Here is a 17,520-nt window from a genome sequence, read left to right as displayed (position 1 = left end):
ATCTGGTGCTTTCAGGGCGAGGCTCATTAAATCTGATGGGAGGCACTGATGAAATGGGGGGCCCGGCACACACCTGCATCATGAACCCACTTCAATGCTTTGTCTCCACCACTTTAATGCTTTGTCTCCACTACAAAATTACACTGAATTAGAAAAGAAGCTTGAAAAATTGCAATGACTAGCAAACAATAGTCATGATTTTCGGTCCGTGTAGACACAGACAAATGATTTCAATTTCACAGCAGCTAGTCATAGGCAATCTCCTGTTCCAGCAATGTTTATACAGCTGATATGCTGTCATGTGTAAAATGACCGTAAAGCTGTAGTCACCTTAATGTCAGCAAACATGACTCCTCAAGGCTGTGCCTGGATGCTACATAATCTCCAGACCCCGATTGTCACAGTCTCCTGTGCCTGCTTATATTCTCTGGGGACACAAGGATGCTGAGGAACTGGAAAGAGACTAGAAATCCTACTGACATCAGCTGAAAGGCTCATTTATTTGGGAGCACTTCGAATCAAGTTGTGATAGGCTTTGATTTACCGAGGGGATGAAGGAACTCCCGTCCCAGGCTATGCACCCCAGCCAGCGCAGGCACCCTCCCACGTGGCCCAGGGCCGTCAGGATCGCCTCGCTGCCTGGGCGCACGCACCTTCAGTTTGGGTCACGGCTGTGGTCCCACCGTGGTGCTCAACTGTGAAGCACATCTTTTCTGTGAACTTAAACAGTCACCAAGCTGGACACTAATCTCTCACAAGGACTCGCTGCAGTGTTCATGACTGCTCCCCTTGCCCTTCTGAGCCACCACAGCACCCTTTCCACCAGTTATCACTTCTAAATGCACTGAAGTGTCGCAGGTTCAGTTGCAGAACTAACCCAGTGAGGTTTCCACGGCCAGCTGTATGGGGTAACCACACACACCCCTGTACAGCAAGAGCAGAACTGCCACAGCCTGGTGGGTAGCAAACTGGAAAAGCTGAGCAACTGCTCAGGAAGCCAGCAACCCACATTACGTAAACTAAAGCTTGGCCTTCCTGCATTGCCCTGCTTCTTCTTATGGCATTCCCCCTTTCCTTCATTCTTGCCAAAATCTGTCTTCTGTCATCAACCTCTTCTCTTGCAAAGCCTCTGCCCTCCTCTCAAGGCTACTCTCTACCCTTCTGTTCCTAACAGCCACAAACACATCTCTTATTTAAATCTTCTTTTAAAATACATCATCCCATGAATACACCCTCCTTGATAAAAACCTGAGTGCATGGTGGGGGACCAGCAGAAGCCACCAGCAGCTTGGACGAGCACTGTCTGGATGGGACACTGCAGCTGTGCCACCTCCCACACAGTGACACTGCACTGCGCGTGTGGCAATGACCTGCCCGTACCCTCGCTGTCACCTGCAGACCTGAGATATAAACTGGGCCTTAACTACTCCAGCTTTCTGAATGTGACTATTTTCTTGAGCTGTGGGCAGAACAAAAAGCTACCACTCATGAAAAAGGAAATAAATTGTTACGATTAGCTCTTTCATCTTCAGAAATATAAATCTGAGAGCTTTGAGCACTCTGTGCAGTTGCTCTCTTCTACATTCGTTCCTACTTCTGGGCGGGGAAAGGGTAGCTATACTACCACTTTTAGCTGTACAGAGGTAAAGGTCAAGTCAGATTTCATGTAATTTGACAAGATACTGTGTTTTTTAAATGAAGAGTGTAAACTACCAGCTGCATCAATGGAATACTGAGGTGCCAAGAAAATGCCTGCTGAATTCACAAGTGCACAAAGTATCTCATATGTGACATTCACATATTCAGGATAACAGCAAATAATCGTTCCATGCAAAAGAAAAAGAAATAATAGAAGCAAGGAGATTTAATTTCAAATTCAAAATGATTTTAAATGCATTTGAAGAAAAAGTAAAAATAGTTACTCCGTATTAGCAGCAGTTAACCACCACAGATGATTACCAATGCCCTGCCATCTCCTGGGGAGTATCCCCAGACCCCAGGGAGCCCCCAGCCCTTGCCATGCCCTACATCCTACTACCTAATATGTACCAATGCAGTTGCCAAAAAAATGGCAACATTTCACATATCACAACACAAATTTAAGAAATGGAGAGCTGCATATAGACAGCATTCATGCCTGTGTACATTCTTTTTTTTTCTTTTTATGAGACTCTCTGAAATCAGGGTCTTAGGAAACACCTGGAGAGCTCCCATGAAAGTTTTCATCTCTCCAGCCATGCTCCTCTCTTGGAAACAGTGGTTACCTGACCATGACACCACTTCAGACAGAGGGATTTTCTTCACATCATTGGAAGCCAAACTGTAAGAAGTAATTACTATCGTCCCCACCCAGTGATAACTACATAGCAGCAGTGACTAGCACTTTTCCGTATGTCAGTTTCTTCTAATTATGAAGAAAGCAGTAATCAACAAAATGAATAGAACTGATTCAAAGTCTATATCTGATCATATCAAAATCAACTGCAAAATACCCACAGTGTGAGATATTATGACAGAAACAACAAACAGAGTTTCCTAGATTGGCCAATTCCTACACGGATTTACAAGAGGGGGTTAACAAGGCTTTTGCTGTCTGGGAAAAAAAAAAAAAAAAAAAGAGTTGTATTACACAGTAATTTCTAAATCTATTGATTAAAGTGCTTCAAACAGCAAGCAGTGGAAAAGGTCATACCAGTGGAAAGTACAAGAACGGTTTTATACAACTCATGACATGGACTGGGCTGAATCTCCCTGGCTGTTTTCCCTCAGTGTTCTCCTTTGAATTATAATATATGAGGATGTAGTGATGTGATTCCCATTCATAGGTGATGAGGTAAGATCTCTGAACTCATGCCAGTAAGACAGAATATTTTCCACATCTAAATAAAGTAAAATGAAACAGACAAGAAGAATTAATACTATGCTCTATGTAGAGGCTTTCTACTGACTTTCCCACTCATTTCTGAAGAGACTGGAAGCCAAGATTTAGGAAGTCAGAACCAGATGTTAATCTATTACATGGATTATGGTATTAACTGAAATCAGATTTCATTCCTTGTGTATAGTTACATCAATTAATTTTTCCATATTAAAATACACTTGGAAGTTCATCTAATCTGTAAAACATAAGTTGTTCTTGTAAATGATTGTATGTAAGATGTAAGTGTATAAGTGGAGCTCTTTACAGAACGAAATATTTCAGTCCCAGAGTTAAAAGGTTTTGTAGGTGAAGGACTGTGAGCAATGTGTCCCTATAAGATGGGATGAGATGTCCCACTGTTGCAGAGCTCAGGAACTATAACAGGACAGGTGACAACGGCTGCCATGACATACAGTCCCAGGAGGTGGGAACCTGCAGATACATACTTGCACACGCAGCCCGGCCCAGGAGCACCCTTAACTGCAGACAAAGCAGGAAAAACATCATTGTGTAAGGATTTATTGAGCATCCCTGCAGCAAGGGGCTGGGTCGAACTTTGGGTACATATCTAGGCAGGGTGCAACTTCAGACTGCGTCTGGGGATGAAATATAAACTTATTTTTAGGCTACTAAGCAATACCTTCCAACGTCTGCAGTAGCACTGGCTATTCGCTATACTGACAGGCAGGTTACACTGTCATCAATTAGAGACAGAGCTACTGCAAAATAGTAACAGCTTTTTAAAAAGGCAGAATGAACCTTGCCTCTATGTTCCCCTTAATGGGAAGACATTACCTTCAGCTGGAATTTCTCTTAACTAAAGCTGTACAAGAGAGTGCTGCACCTTTCAACTATGGATTTTTTTTTCTCTCAAGTAACAGTGTGCAGGCTAATCAGATGTTATCGAGACACAATTCTTCTCCAGCCCCAAAGACCTGTGAGGTTCCTACTCTCGTATGTCCTCACCAAAAGACTCACCCATGGGAACGCTACCTGTGTGGCATCTCATCATCACCTTCTCCATACCCTGGGGCAAAGAGCATTACCCAACTGTCCAGCAACTGAACAGGGAGCCAGGTCCTACTAAAAACAAACGTAAGGGCAGGAAAGCATACTGGGCAAAGATTTTGGGGGTGACAGCAGCATTCCAGTTCTTTTCCATTCCAGGAACCCACCACAGTCATGTGTTGATTAAGTAGGAAACTTGAAAGTTTATGTTCTGCTTCATGTATACAATGCATATACCTTCATAATAATTTCCTCCAGTTCATCACAGAAATACAGCAAATGCCTGTTACACAATACACAAGTGTCATATATTCCTGCCAGGTTCACAGTGGCCTGTCCTTCACAGATTTGATTATTCCGCATGTTATGGTAGTATAAGGCACTTCAGACCCTAAGTCTTCCCCAAGGAATGTTAACGTTTGTTAGAAGTACATGACCCAACCAGTATTACTACAAAACACTTGGAAAATGTTACATCGGAGTACTATTAATACACTCTATTGCACTTAGAGGACATGACTGCATGCGGAAAATCTGATGACTTGCAAGCTTATTAACTTCTTCAGATTCCTCATGGCTTTTATGAAAGATATGTCACAACTGAATTACCTGACCCAGGGCGATTCCTGAAAGTCCCTCTTGCCCCAGATACCTGATTTATTTACAGGTACATCAGACTCCAATATGCTACCAAATTTATGTACCACCTTTGAAATACAGAAATTTTGAATAGAGCTTTGCTCCAAAAAGTGCTAGTTTGGTTAAAAACAAGCTTTCTGTGAAATATCATGCCAGAAAAATAACCTCAATACTTGCTATTAAATACATCTTGCTTTAAGAAACACAATATTTATAATTCAGTTCATTTGAAACAAACCAAAGAGAATAAATATAAATATAAAACAGATCAGCAACGTCAATATAACCTAATTTGTATAACCTCCTCCATATATTTCATGTAAATATTTATTTTACAATCCTGTGGCACTGATTTATTGTAGAAAATAGAGGGACAGGTAAAGACAGATATCTAACAGAAATGTAATTTAACCATGCATGTGTCACTTCGGAAAATAAATCTAGCATTTTGTGGCAATCCTCTCCCCATTCAGACTTACTTGTGGGAAATAGTGCAAATACATGAGCAATCCCATTGCTGGCAGTGGGGTAATTCATACTGTGCTTAAAATTAAGTAAAGGTGAAGTGTGATGGCAGCTCAGAGAGCAGAAGTGAGACCTACCAGCAAGGACAGGCTGCCAGAGCCCTGCAGCTGCTGGAAATCACTCCTGCTGTGAATTCTGATCCACATCTCCTCTCGGCACCCAGGGCTGCCCTCCGCCTCGCACCGGCATGGCTGTTCTACCATCCCAGGACCATACACGGTGACTCTCCAATAACCTCGGGAGCTACTTTGTAACCTGCTTTATAAAACTGGCTCCTTATGCATCCGGAGGATGTATTTTACCTCTTACTCATGGTTTCCCAGCTGTTGAAGAATGTTTAATAAATGAAATAATTGTGTCTTATATCAGATTAACACTTCTTAAAAACGTATCTACTAATATCAGTTTCAAGGAAAAAACCCCAGCATTGTTTCCTACTAACACTTAACTGCTCTGTCTGCATGTGCTATGGGAAATGTTTCTTGTGGCACAGGCTGCCTGCCAAACCTGTTCAGCATATTTTCCCTAATGGCTTTTCCATTCAGCTCTGGAGTAAGTAAATTAACATTCAGCACTTTTCTCTTTTTTTAAAACCATTTTTCTTCCGTATAATTTCTTAAATACCCTTTGGAGTCACCCACAAAAGTGACACTGAGACAACCGTTTACTCCAAGATAAAAAGTCTGCAGAATCTTCACGCATTTCCGTAAGTACTCAAACTCCTACTAACTTACACAATTTTTACTTACAGGTACAGATGTATATGAGCACCAAAATGCCCTGTGTGCATCTTTTATATTAAAACAGTTAATTTTCATTATTCATTCAGTTCCTGGTTTTGACCATAATTATTTATCTACCCTGTAAAAAATAAACAAAAACTACTTTGCTACCTGTTTATGTCAAATTCAAGCCTGAATAATTCACCAATCTCCATTTAATTACTGCTAAAAATACACAAGATTCACCATAAAGGTTTTTAGACCTGACCTAGGAGAATCATTTCCAAAGCAATTACAGCTTTCCTTGAAATATTCCTTCCGAACTTTTGGTTATGTAGAATTTCTGTGAAAGAAACATCTTAGACTTGATTGGCAGCTGCTGGGAATCACTGTAAATCAGATTATACCAATGCAGCAGCAATAAACTCAGTTTTTGGAAACCCTCTGAACTCTACATTGGTGAGTATCTCTGGCACTTACTGCACTGTGTTGTTCTGTAACGTCCCAGCACTTCTGCTGCTCTGCTGATACCACCGCTCCTATCTGAAACCAGATCCATAAGAAAAACACCTCGGGATGGAGGGATTTTCTAGACTAACAAGGCACAAGAATAAAGAGGACGAGCACGGTCCCAGCTTGTGCTAGGTCTGCATGCAGGTACTTTTAACTCCCCAAATAACTCACTGTCAATGAAACAGGCTGCAGCGTACACTAAAACATTAAAGAGAATTTCAAAGCAGGAGTGTATCTCAGTAAAATTGGTGTTTTCTGAGAAAACTTTGCATGAAAAGTTCTTCAGTTGGCTCAAGCTTTAAATCGTGATGCTGTAATATTTTCAATGAGAATAACTTTAAGAAAAAGAACTTACTCTGAAGCGCATTGCAATACCCTCTGGAATACAGTCTGCTTGAACAGAACAAATAGATATGGCCATGTTCAATGCAACACAAAAATTTGTCACAGCTTTTTCTGTACAGAAATTCTGTAATTCCACAGTATAGCATGGTGCTTCAAATACGTGATTCACTTGTTTGAGATGTGACTCGCTCAAGCACTAAGACCAATATTTACACTCTTTGGTGGTTAAGAAAGATGTCATATTCAGAAGAAAATATGTTCTATGCAGAGGCATGTGGACTTGTCAGCAAACACTGAATGCAGTCATATATACTAATATGTTGCTAATGGCTTTGTGGATAGTAAAATCAAATCCCTGATGTGCTTCAGAATGAAAATAGCTTTCCTCTCCTTGAAATGGTGAGCAAACTTGTACCCTACATATAAACATCAACTGAAGCATTCCTCAAAATCTTGCACAGCTTGTAAATTAAACTTGAGATTTATTCTCTAAAACCAGGTGGAAAAAGATAAGATTAGATCGGTACTAGTTAAGGCAGCTTGTAATTAAAATTCAAAGCATTAACAAAAACTGCACTATGCTGTTTATAGTTGAGATGCAGGCATAAAGTTTAATGAGCCTGTTTTCTTACCCCCCTGTGACTTGTTCCAACTCTTTTAACTATTCTTTTGCCTTGTAAACTTCAGGTCCATGAGAGGTGAAGATCAGTTTGAAGGTGCATATAACATAACAAGCGTGTCTGAGTTTGTGTTTCACTGCCTTACTTCCGCTCAGCTGCTCTTGTGAGGCTGGAGTCTTGCAGAGCACTAACAGCAACCAAGTTCAGAAGTCAACCAATAAACTGGCACCACAGCAGTTACAAATGTTTGCATAGGAAAAACATCAGTAGTACGTGCACAAGCATTTGTTGACCTTATAGGTTACTACTGGATTTCAGACTTCAGCATGTCTACGAATGAGCTGGGAATTGAAAGAGTGATCTTAACAGAGACCTGTAAACAAAAGGAGGCACGCTCCAACAGCATGGGTCTGTCAGAGGTCCACTTCTTGACTTAAAACCGAAGGCTAATGCCCTAAGGAAATTGCTAGTGCAGCTCTGCACTGCAGCGGCTTTCACTAACCATCGGGGTGCCCTGTGTTTTCAGTGGATTTGTTCCAATACAGATGAGGCAGGGCTGTTTTCCAGAGATCACACTGCTGACATGACTGAAGGACTTGAAGTCACCTCTCCATAATTGTAGATGCTGAATTTGTCTCCCTTTCACAGGATCCTTGCTCAAATTTAGCAGAACTATCACACTATCTAGCAGATACTAGAGTAACTAGTTTGTTGGTTAAGTCTCTTTCTTGTAGCCACTACTGTCATTGTGAAGAATGAAAAAACCAAAAACATAAGGCCCTAAAAATTTACGGGTCTCTTACTTTCATCAGGCCAGTGGTTTCTCTCACACCAAACGTAACCTGCTTTTCTTTACTTCTAATGTGTATCTTCATTCCCCCCATAACCTCTTTAATTTCTACTTACTTTATGGATCCGGCTTCCATTATTCTCACGTTACTTTTTCAAATCGGCATCTTCACACTTTCTCCTTCTCTAACAGGAATCCTCAAAGACACACACTGCATGGCTTCATTTTCCTCCTCCACACTCTTCATAAGAAGATTTTGCCACAAATCCTACCAAAAGAGCATGACAACCATAAAACAAATTGTGTTACAAAACTACTAGCTACCATATTACCCAATAACACCTCAATAATTTCTTTGTTTTCTCATACCCCTACTCATCTGCTGTCATGCTCTGCTACAAACTCCTGGAGACAGGACCTATCCTCCCCCCAGCCTCAGCCCTGAGTCCCACCCTCATGGAAGTCCTGCTCCGTGGCTGTGGTGCCCAGGACCTACCAAATGGAAATTATTACTACTAAACAACAGAGTGTGTGGTTCAGATGTGCCAAGCCCTATACAAACTGGGAAACAGCGATCCCCATCTCAACCTGGTTTGGGTGCCAATGGATACGCTGCCTGCTATTGCACATGTGAATCTGACTTTCCTGAAGTATCCTGCAACAGTAGTTTACAGCCTGCTTACATCGGTAGAGCTGTACCAAACTGCTTATGGCTTGAACAAAATGTTTGCTAAAATCAGCTTGGACTTCAAAGCGGGGCAGGCTGAACCAGGTCATTAGCCCTGTTTAAACTGAGAAGCAGCAGGTAATTCTAACCTGTCCCTCTTACATTTGGTAGAAAGCAAGGATATTCCTTGTGTTTATCCCTAGGGTGGGATTAAAAAGGCACATTATAAACCAAAAAAATCCCATTTGCATTGTTTTTACTGAAAGATTTTAATTTAACAGGTCTGACCTGGATTAAAAATAATGACCCTCCAAATTCCAAACTTTCTTCATATAAATACCGGCTGGCCATTTATAGCATAATTTGAGCCTGTTCTTAACTTGTAGCTGGCTCCCCACCACCTGCCATTAACAGCTTGTGCAAAGCTGAACCTGATTGTACAAGGACAGGAGGAAACCACCAGTTATTTCTTAACCAGTCCATCATCTGTCGTGCCCATCTCTAAGCACTGCGCTGCTGGTGGGCAGGCTAATCTGTCAGATATACAAGGAAGGGAAGGGTCTACTGCTTTGCCATTACTGCTGGCTAATCTTATTCAAATAACAATATCTATACAATAATTAGATGTCGGAAATAATGGGTACTGCTCTAGTTCTGCCCTCTCCTTTCTTTCTTTGACTCAGTATTTCAAGAGAAAGTGATCCAGTGGCCTCTAGTTCTGACCTTTATCAAGTATTCCCAAGATCTGCAGCTCAGCTTTTCTAATCTTACCTTGACTCCTTTTCAGTGACGCCACCCCCCCCACCCGCCCTTACAGACTTCCCCAATTACCTCCCTATTCGCAGTATTCCCTAAAGCACTGCTACATGGAACACTATTATCTCTTATCTAGTTTAAATAGATAAAATAATCTATTAACTTTAGGAACATCAGCAAGCTATTATGGCAATTGTGCTTACAGAAAAGGAGCTGTGCTTTAAAGGTGTATGTGGAAATTGTTTGCTGGTTAGGATACATTTTGCATTTTATTCTAAAGGAAAGGGAACTAGATGTTTCAGTAGCAAAGCCAAAGTATCTCAATTAAGCATCTTGGGTATTTTACATTTGGAGAAGCATTTATACTTTTAAAAGATATTTCTACCTGCTTGTATTTTTCCCCACACATTTTCTCCTGCTCATTCATAGAGTCCTTCAGAAGTCAAGAGTTACCTGGGGATGAAGATGTCCTGGGTCTCTGACTCTAGCCCCATACCCTGTTTTCCATGTTGACTGCCAGGTTCTTAGGCTGATGATGCCGTGCATCTGCCTGGGGATGTGAAACAGACTCCTGAAGGGCAGGATGCTTCAGGAGAAATAGACAGTTCGAGAGAGAAGCAGTAGTCAGCATGGAAGAGACAATAATAGCATGAGACAGTAGTTAAAGCTGGAGGAGCGATCTGCAGGAGCAAAGCTCACCCCTGCTCACATACCATCAATAGAACCAGCAAGTTATTTACCAAAATATCTATTTATTTTCTAATCAAAACGTTTTGAGCTTTTTAAAATCTGAAATTCAGAAATATTGTCTGTAAAGACAGCTGAGATCCATTTTTTCCCCCTCTCACTGGTGGTTTGTTTTTGTTTTTTTTTTAAATTGCAGATTTGGCCATGCAATGAGATTGCATAACATTGCTGATTCCAGCTAAAAGGGGAAAGAATCTGCTTCACAAACAAACTCAAAACATAACATTTTGATCTAGGTTTTTTTTGGTTACTGCTGGTTTTTTTTAAAGGAGAAAACCCCATAATCTCCCAGTTTTCCAAAAAGCTTAACATGTTTTTGAAAGTTATTTCTTATTTTGAGGGGCAGAGCAGTGGCAGAGGCATACAAATGCTCTGAGCACAGGGAGAAAGAGAAATCCTTGGGGCTCTGCTGTACACTGGGGGCAAGATTTCAAAAGCACCGCTTTTATTCAGCCTCCTGCATGGACAGGCAAATATTCCAAAGTAGTCAGGGTGATTTAGAGGTACTGAGCTCTTCTACTGAAAAAAAAAAAAAAATCCCAGGTATTTGGTGCTTTCCATGTTTAAAGCTGTTGTTTAACCACATAATTAAATATTATTTTGAAATAAGAGTGCAGAATGATAACCCCGACCAGGACTCTGTGCTAATTCAATCTCTAATCAGCAGATGGCACCATGAACTCATCAAACAGGATGGAGACCAGAAAGAAGTAAAAATTTATCAAAAAAACCCACAGAAAAGAAAGAAGAAAAAAAAAAAAGAGGGGAAAAAAGCATACACCCAACTTGACACACATAAATCAGGAATTAAATTCAGAGGGTGTAACTTTCCCCTCGTTCTAACCCTCCCAAAATAAAACCGGCTGTGGAGCATGCTGTGTTACACCCCTGCCGATGCAAACACCAGCTATACCTAAAATGTCCCCAGCCTTGCCCTGTCACTGACCTACATTGTCTCATGACCCTTTGTGAGATTAAAAAAAAAAAACAAAAAAAAAACCAACCCAAAACCGCTCTTTCTCTGTCGTCCCCTTGCTCTGAACAATGGCATCTCTGGAGAAGAAGGTCTCCCCTGGGCTGGGGACCAGGAGTGACTGCAGGGAGCTCAGAGGACTGGTGGGCAGGGTTGCAGCACAGGCCCAGCGGTGAGGATGGTGCTCAGAGGCCTCAGCTGGGTCCTCTGCTCCACGGGCCAAAGCCCTTTGGCTCTGGCACTGCAGCATGTGGACACATGCACGGAGGAGGTCCGCCAGTCCATCCAGCTAGCCACAGGCTGCTGGCAACTTTTAGGCTGAGAGCAGACAGGAGGAGAAGAGTTTACATGACTTTTGTTTCCTTCCACCCAAATAGCAAAATTCCTACTTGGAATTCAAAGGGTGATAGGAGCAGCCTCACCCTCCCCTCACCAGTGCCCTACACCCTGGACAGAGCAGGGCATGAGCCAGGAGGCAAGCCCCGTGCAGCCATGACCACCCCGACCTGTGCGGGCAGGTACATGTTTTGATGCTCATGGAGCTGGTGCCCACCTGGCCTCGCCTCATGCCCACCAGGCTCCCACAGGGCTTCACGGGCGGGTGCGAAGTGCGGAGGGAAGGCACGTTCCTGTGTACACGCCAAATGATGTGCAAGATGTGCTCACCCCCAGCAAAAATCTGCTGCCTTAAATATGGGCTCTCCATGCTCTTACATATGAACAGCGAGTGTGAAAATCCTGCCTGTCCATCTGTTCCTTTAAAGGTTTCTTTCTTTTGCTGCGTGTTAGAATTTCTCCCCAAATCTTCTCCAGCAGCACAAATCCCATCAGTGACATTTATAGGTTAAATAAATAGTATGCTGATGACATCACCTAAGCAGAATAACAGGCACAGTTAGGTTGTCTATAGATAGCTTTAAAGCTATGGACTCCAAGCTCCATTTATCTTCTTCTCAATGAGCGGTAATTAAAATCTGCAGCAACAGACGTATTGCTCTGAGAAGCAATAGATCTACCACGCAAAGCACAGAAATTTTGCCAACAGAAGAGAGAGTTCAATCAACAGTTTCAGCCATGGCACAGAAATGAAAACTCTGACATTTGAAATTTAGAGGAAAGCAGCACAGCAGCGAAAAGATGAGCTTACCTTGCACTGCATGGAGTCATCGTGTCCCAGGCCCAAGGAGAAGGTGCTGTAAATTTCTGCCATCTCAGGCTCTGTGCGTCTGGTTGTTGCAAAGTGATTTTTCTTCCTGGCCATTCCTTATTATTTTCCCAGCCTGCCTAGCAGACACAAGTCAGGAATTACCAATACCATCGGCAGTGACATAATTGATTAAGTATGAGCAATACCAGCTTGGGTTTTGCACTCAGCCAGAGCTCTGTAATGGCAGCACAAGGGGCCTCACTTGTTGAGCAAGGAGGGCTTTGTGTCACTTGTCCCTAGAGCAAGGCGCAAGTGAGCCTGACGGAGAAGACAGCGAACATACTGTCAGAAGCCATACTCGCAGGAAAAGGGCAGAACAATGGAGATCAAGTGACAGTGCAGAATCAAGGAATTAAGTCACCTCCGAGGCTCAGATATTCCAGGCTTCCCCACAACACCTGCCGAGGCTCAGGGGTGGACCTGGAGCAAGCCCCTGCAGAGGTCTAGCTGCCTCTGCCAACACACTGAGGGGAAACCTGCAAAATCAGTTGCAGCTCTTCCAGAAACCATGGGCCGTGCAACTTCACGTCCTGCTGCACGCTCACTTTTTTTCCAGTCCTGGAACCTGGAACCTGAAACCTGGACTGGAAAACAAGAGTAGGATTGCTTGCAGTCCAACTTTTTTTTAAATCTTTCTCTCTGCACAGGAGCATAACTCCTGCCTGCCTTCCTGCTGCAATAGCATAGTTCACTTCCAAGTGGTTGTAATAAGACAGGAAAATAATTGCTTGCCATAAATCGAAGAAGGTTACACAGGCCACTTACACACCACTAACTTGGTAATTACACTGTTCTCCCAAGGGATGGGAGGGACCCCAAACCCACGCCTGCCCTTTCAACAGTGTGCCCAAACCACCATGGCAGGGTACCCTGCACCTGAGCATCTTTTCCGCTGGGTGCTGTTCCAGCTTACGCAGACCTGTAAAACCTTTTTTTGGCTGGGAATACGCTAACAAGAGATTTAGGATTTTCACCCAAGAGGCACAATCTCAGCTTCATCACTTGTGCCAGGGAAAAGTTAATTTTCCACAGGCAGGGAAAGAGCTTGACCAGGGAAAACTAAACTGAGCACCTCAGTCTGTAGCAGCCTAGTACCCTCCCAGACAACTTTGCTCAAACCCCTGGTCTGAGTCAGATGGAAAATTTAAACCTTGATACTGTCTCTCCCAGATTGGTTCTGGGAACAGTCTAAATGCTTGTGCAAGAGTGAAGAGCAACATTTAAAAGTCTGGCTAAATAAGCTCAAAATCCAATTCTAGCAACTTACTGCTTCATTATAGCGAATAAGAAATACTTACTTCTGGGGAGTAACGTTTCAGGCTGGCTGTAGATTTTCCCTTGTTACTTTTGATGCAGAAGACGTGGGGATGATGACCACTGCTCGCTGTATAGCCCTGTATGCCTCTTCCTGGGGGCATGCAGTCACCACCACCCTGCCTCTCTGGACCACCCCTCAGGTTGTTACAAAGCTCAGGAATCTTGTGGTCAGCTCTCAGCTCTGTCAGAGATATTATAACTTTAATCTTGAATTTTTACTTAGTTTTTTCCATTTCATCCTGCCTGTAAAATGAGAGTGACAATAACAAAACCAGAAAACAAACACCATTGATAGGCAGTGTCTCTGTGCCCTGTTTTCCAAAGAGCTTCAGGTACAATGAATCCATTCTCCTGTTTCTCCTTATTATTTATTTAGATTAAAAACATCAGAGTAGGAAAGGTTGCAAACAATTAACATAGGCCTGTTGCCAGCGTCCCATTGCCAAACCTCCGAGCTCGCAAGGAGGTTCCTCCATACCACTGATGCTCTCCATGGATACAGGGCTGTGCCCACGCAAAAGCAAGACGATAGCTTATGTTTGCATGACATCAAGGACTGTGGGGTCTTAATTAAAACCTGAGGCCTCTAACCCCCACCAGTACTAGCAATAATCCTTAATTGGTGCCAAAGCATCTATAGGCCGTTTGCAACGTCTTCACCAAACTGGTCTCCTGTGCCTGCTTGTAAAAGAAGAGTAAGGTACGAAACAAGAGCCACCACCTGCTCGGTACGCAGTCTGGAATACAGCAGCCCCTCACTGCTGCTCTGCTCAAACAGAAAAAAGGGGGTTGGCGTTACACAATTCAATAGCAAGAAGAAAGTGGCCAGCAGCAATATTAAAAAAAACACACGTAATTCATTCACACTTGTTATCAATATGGGATTGTTCCCTAGATACTCTTCTCCTCGCCAAACAGTGTTTTGTATGCAGTTTTCTCCCAGCTTCAAGCTTGATAAAACCTTTTTAAAACTAGCTGCTTAAAAGGAGAAAACTATTCTCTTCAGCATGGCTTATGAAAATTAACATTATTTGTGCCAAAGTGTATTAGTAGGATATCATTAGGAATTTTTTTTAGCCAGAAAGGGTATGTTTAAGGTAGCGACCCAAATACACTTTTAAGACACCCAGAGCGGGTCCCTGCTGCCTCTGCAGGGCTTTCTGCCTCCCCTGGGGAACAGTGAGGCTGGCACCCCCTTCTGCCATCCCCACCACCCCACCGCCCTCCTCACAGAGCGACATGCCTTTAGCATCAGTCTATGGTTTTCGTAACTGCTGATATTGCCAGTTTTCCGTGTACCTGCAGCTGGTAGCTGTTCAGACAGCTTTTGTATTACCAGAGAGTGGCAATGACTGATCTTCAGCCTGAAGCAGTATTTTCACGGAAAGCACCGCCGTTCAGCCCTTGTAAGTGGAGCTAAGTAATTCAGGGAGAATTTTATTTGACAAATGGTAAACATGGTATGTGTGAATTTTCATTAACATTTCACATGAAGAAAACAAGACCAAATTAATCAGATGTGTATTGCAATTTAGACCACTATCTCTGGTGACAGGCAACATGGCTTTTACACCAAACCCACACCTCTCTCCAGCTCACTCAGTTTAAAATGACCACAGATGTTTCTCCGTGAACAGCTTTTTGCTCGCCAGACCTTCCCTCAAAAGCTTAGTTACCTATTTTGATTTATAGCTGAAGTCTGCAAAAGTTTTCCTTTAAGTTCTCTGTCCCGTATTCCCTGCTCCAAAATGCACAGTTCCTCCAGGGCCCTTCTCCACTTGTGCTCCCCTTCGCCGCTGCGGCCGCCCTTGCCTTTCTGGTCTTCCCCTTGCAGGGACTCCACAGGGCGCAGGAGGAAAGGGGTCCCCTGGCAGCAGGTACCGGCCTGACTGCACCCCACCAGCTGCAGGAGAGAATGGAAAGGAGTCCCACCAGCCTCAGCAGGCTTCATATCTGTCAGCTAGTAAAACAAAAACAATCTTCAAAGTGTACCTGGGCTGCGGAGCAGCCAGAGGTTTGAAGTATATTCACAAAACTGTAGGAGCTCCACCACAGGTTAGTACCAGCAGTGGGTGAACTCAGCCTGAGCGGCACGGACGTCTTCAAACTGTGCAGCCACGGAGCTATGAATAATCGGCCTAAATTCTGCATTTCATCGCAAAAAAGAATCTAACTCCTCAGATGTAACATTGAGCTAATGTCGGCATTAACCTAGAAAATGTGCAGCTGTACAACAGCAGTTTGAACTTGGATTTGAGAAGCAAGCTGAAAGCATTATACTAACAGAATGCACTTTATGACGTAGTCCACATCTAGTTTTAGACACCTCACAGACCCTTAATGCTTTGGGTTTTTTTCTTGGTGGGGGTTGTTTTCTGGGTTTGGTAATATTTCATTTACAGGAAGGTTGAAGACTGTATGCCAATATATGCGCTTGCACCATATTTCTTTAAATATGTTCCAGGAAATGCCATACTTATGAACTGCTCTGTAATGTAATCCTTCAGACTGGAGCGATTCATAAGATCCCGAGAACAAAAAAGCTTTTTCAGCAGGTATAGTTAACCAGGAAGCGAGTACATGCCACGTTAGAGTCTCCTAAGGGTTGCTCGTGCTCAGCAAGAGTACGGCCAGTTTGTTGTTTTGCTGGGAAAGCTGTCACAGGACAGACGTCCTCATTAGAGCTCCATTTTCACATTCTCTGGAGTTTGGAGCAGAAGCTTTGCCATCTCTGCTCCGAGATTTTTATTGGTTGTAACCCAGGACAGACTCAAAGGAAAATTCTCAGCCCTACAGTCCAAAAAGTTCACAGTGTAAGAACCAATTCACACTAAGGATAAACTGTGAAATGCATTCTTAAAAGTGTTTTATTATCATTTTTTATTCGAGCCTGGTGCTGGAGGTAGACATCTTTCTTTGACACAAAGCCACTTGTCCCACTACCAGTGTGAGAGCTCCAGGGACAAAACTGCAAATTGGTTTCTAAGTCTATTTTAGGAATGGTTTAACAATCAGAAGAGGAAATGTGATATTCAAATCAAATGGTTGAATTTTTCAGTATTGAAGGTGATGGGGCGAGATCTGCTCTAATAGCACAGAATGAAGAACGAAATGCAAATAACCTAGCACAGAGAAGCTGTGCACGGTCCAGCGCTTGCTGAAGTCATGCGTTCCTACCTGCTGGTGGGGGATGAGGCCGTAGGGGGGCTGCTGGGGGACAGAGAGCCAGGGGCTGGGGCTGGCATCCCTCTCCTGGCACAGCGTGGGCAGCCCGTGCAGCATCACACACTGCAGCAGTCGATGGTGAGCAGCACCCCTGCTGCAGCCTGCAGCCCCAGCACATCATGATAAACTCCAGTGGCCTGCCAGCCTCCAGCGAGGGCATCCACTAGGGAGCATTTCCCCAACACCATCCCACGAAGACCCCCAAAAGCAGCCGTTTAAGGGACACGGCCGCTCTAAATATTGTGCTTTGCTTCTCACTGCTGGAGCAGACTCAAATCAGAACAGGGTAACGGATTACAGCAGGCTGGCGTGGGTGGCAATAACCCTCCAAACGGGGAGGCGCAGCCTGGCCGGTGCCAGCGGGGTGTGACACCGGCACTGCTCTGCCCGCGCCGTGCTGGTGCACATGGCAGCCACCTGCGGCCCATGCGGACATACACATCCAGCTCATCTCAGACTGTTTCCACTGATAAGAGAATATAAACATACTCAGAATGTATATAAGCAAACCTAGATTTGTTTACAGTCAGCAGAGAAAGGTTTCTT

General features: G+C 43.5%; 1 long non-coding RNA gene across 1 annotated transcript in view; it reads right to left on the bottom strand.

Moving 5' to 3' along the window:
• The window catches only part of LOC119155592, a 33,449-nt gene extending 20,946 nt beyond the window's left edge, over positions 1-12,503 (bottom strand). Inside the window, exons 1-3 of the long non-coding RNA XR_005106768.1 lie at positions 12,373-12,503; positions 9,959-10,091; positions 8,199-8,350 (exon numbers count right to left, since the gene is read on the bottom strand). This is a non-coding gene — a long non-coding RNA (uncharacterized LOC119155592). The remainder of the gene's footprint in view (positions 1-8,198; positions 8,351-9,958; positions 10,092-12,372) is intronic.
• Positions 12,504-17,520: the final 5,017 nt, after the last annotated feature.

This window comes from Falco rusticolus, chromosome 11, assembly GCF_015220075.1.
Source record: "Falco rusticolus isolate bFalRus1 chromosome 11, bFalRus1.pri, whole genome shotgun sequence".
NCBI classification, from domain to species: domain Eukaryota; kingdom Metazoa; phylum Chordata; class Aves; order Falconiformes; family Falconidae; genus Falco; species Falco rusticolus.
The sequence above is the reverse complement of the archived record's forward strand: the minus strand, read 5'-3'. Positions and strand labels throughout refer to the sequence as shown.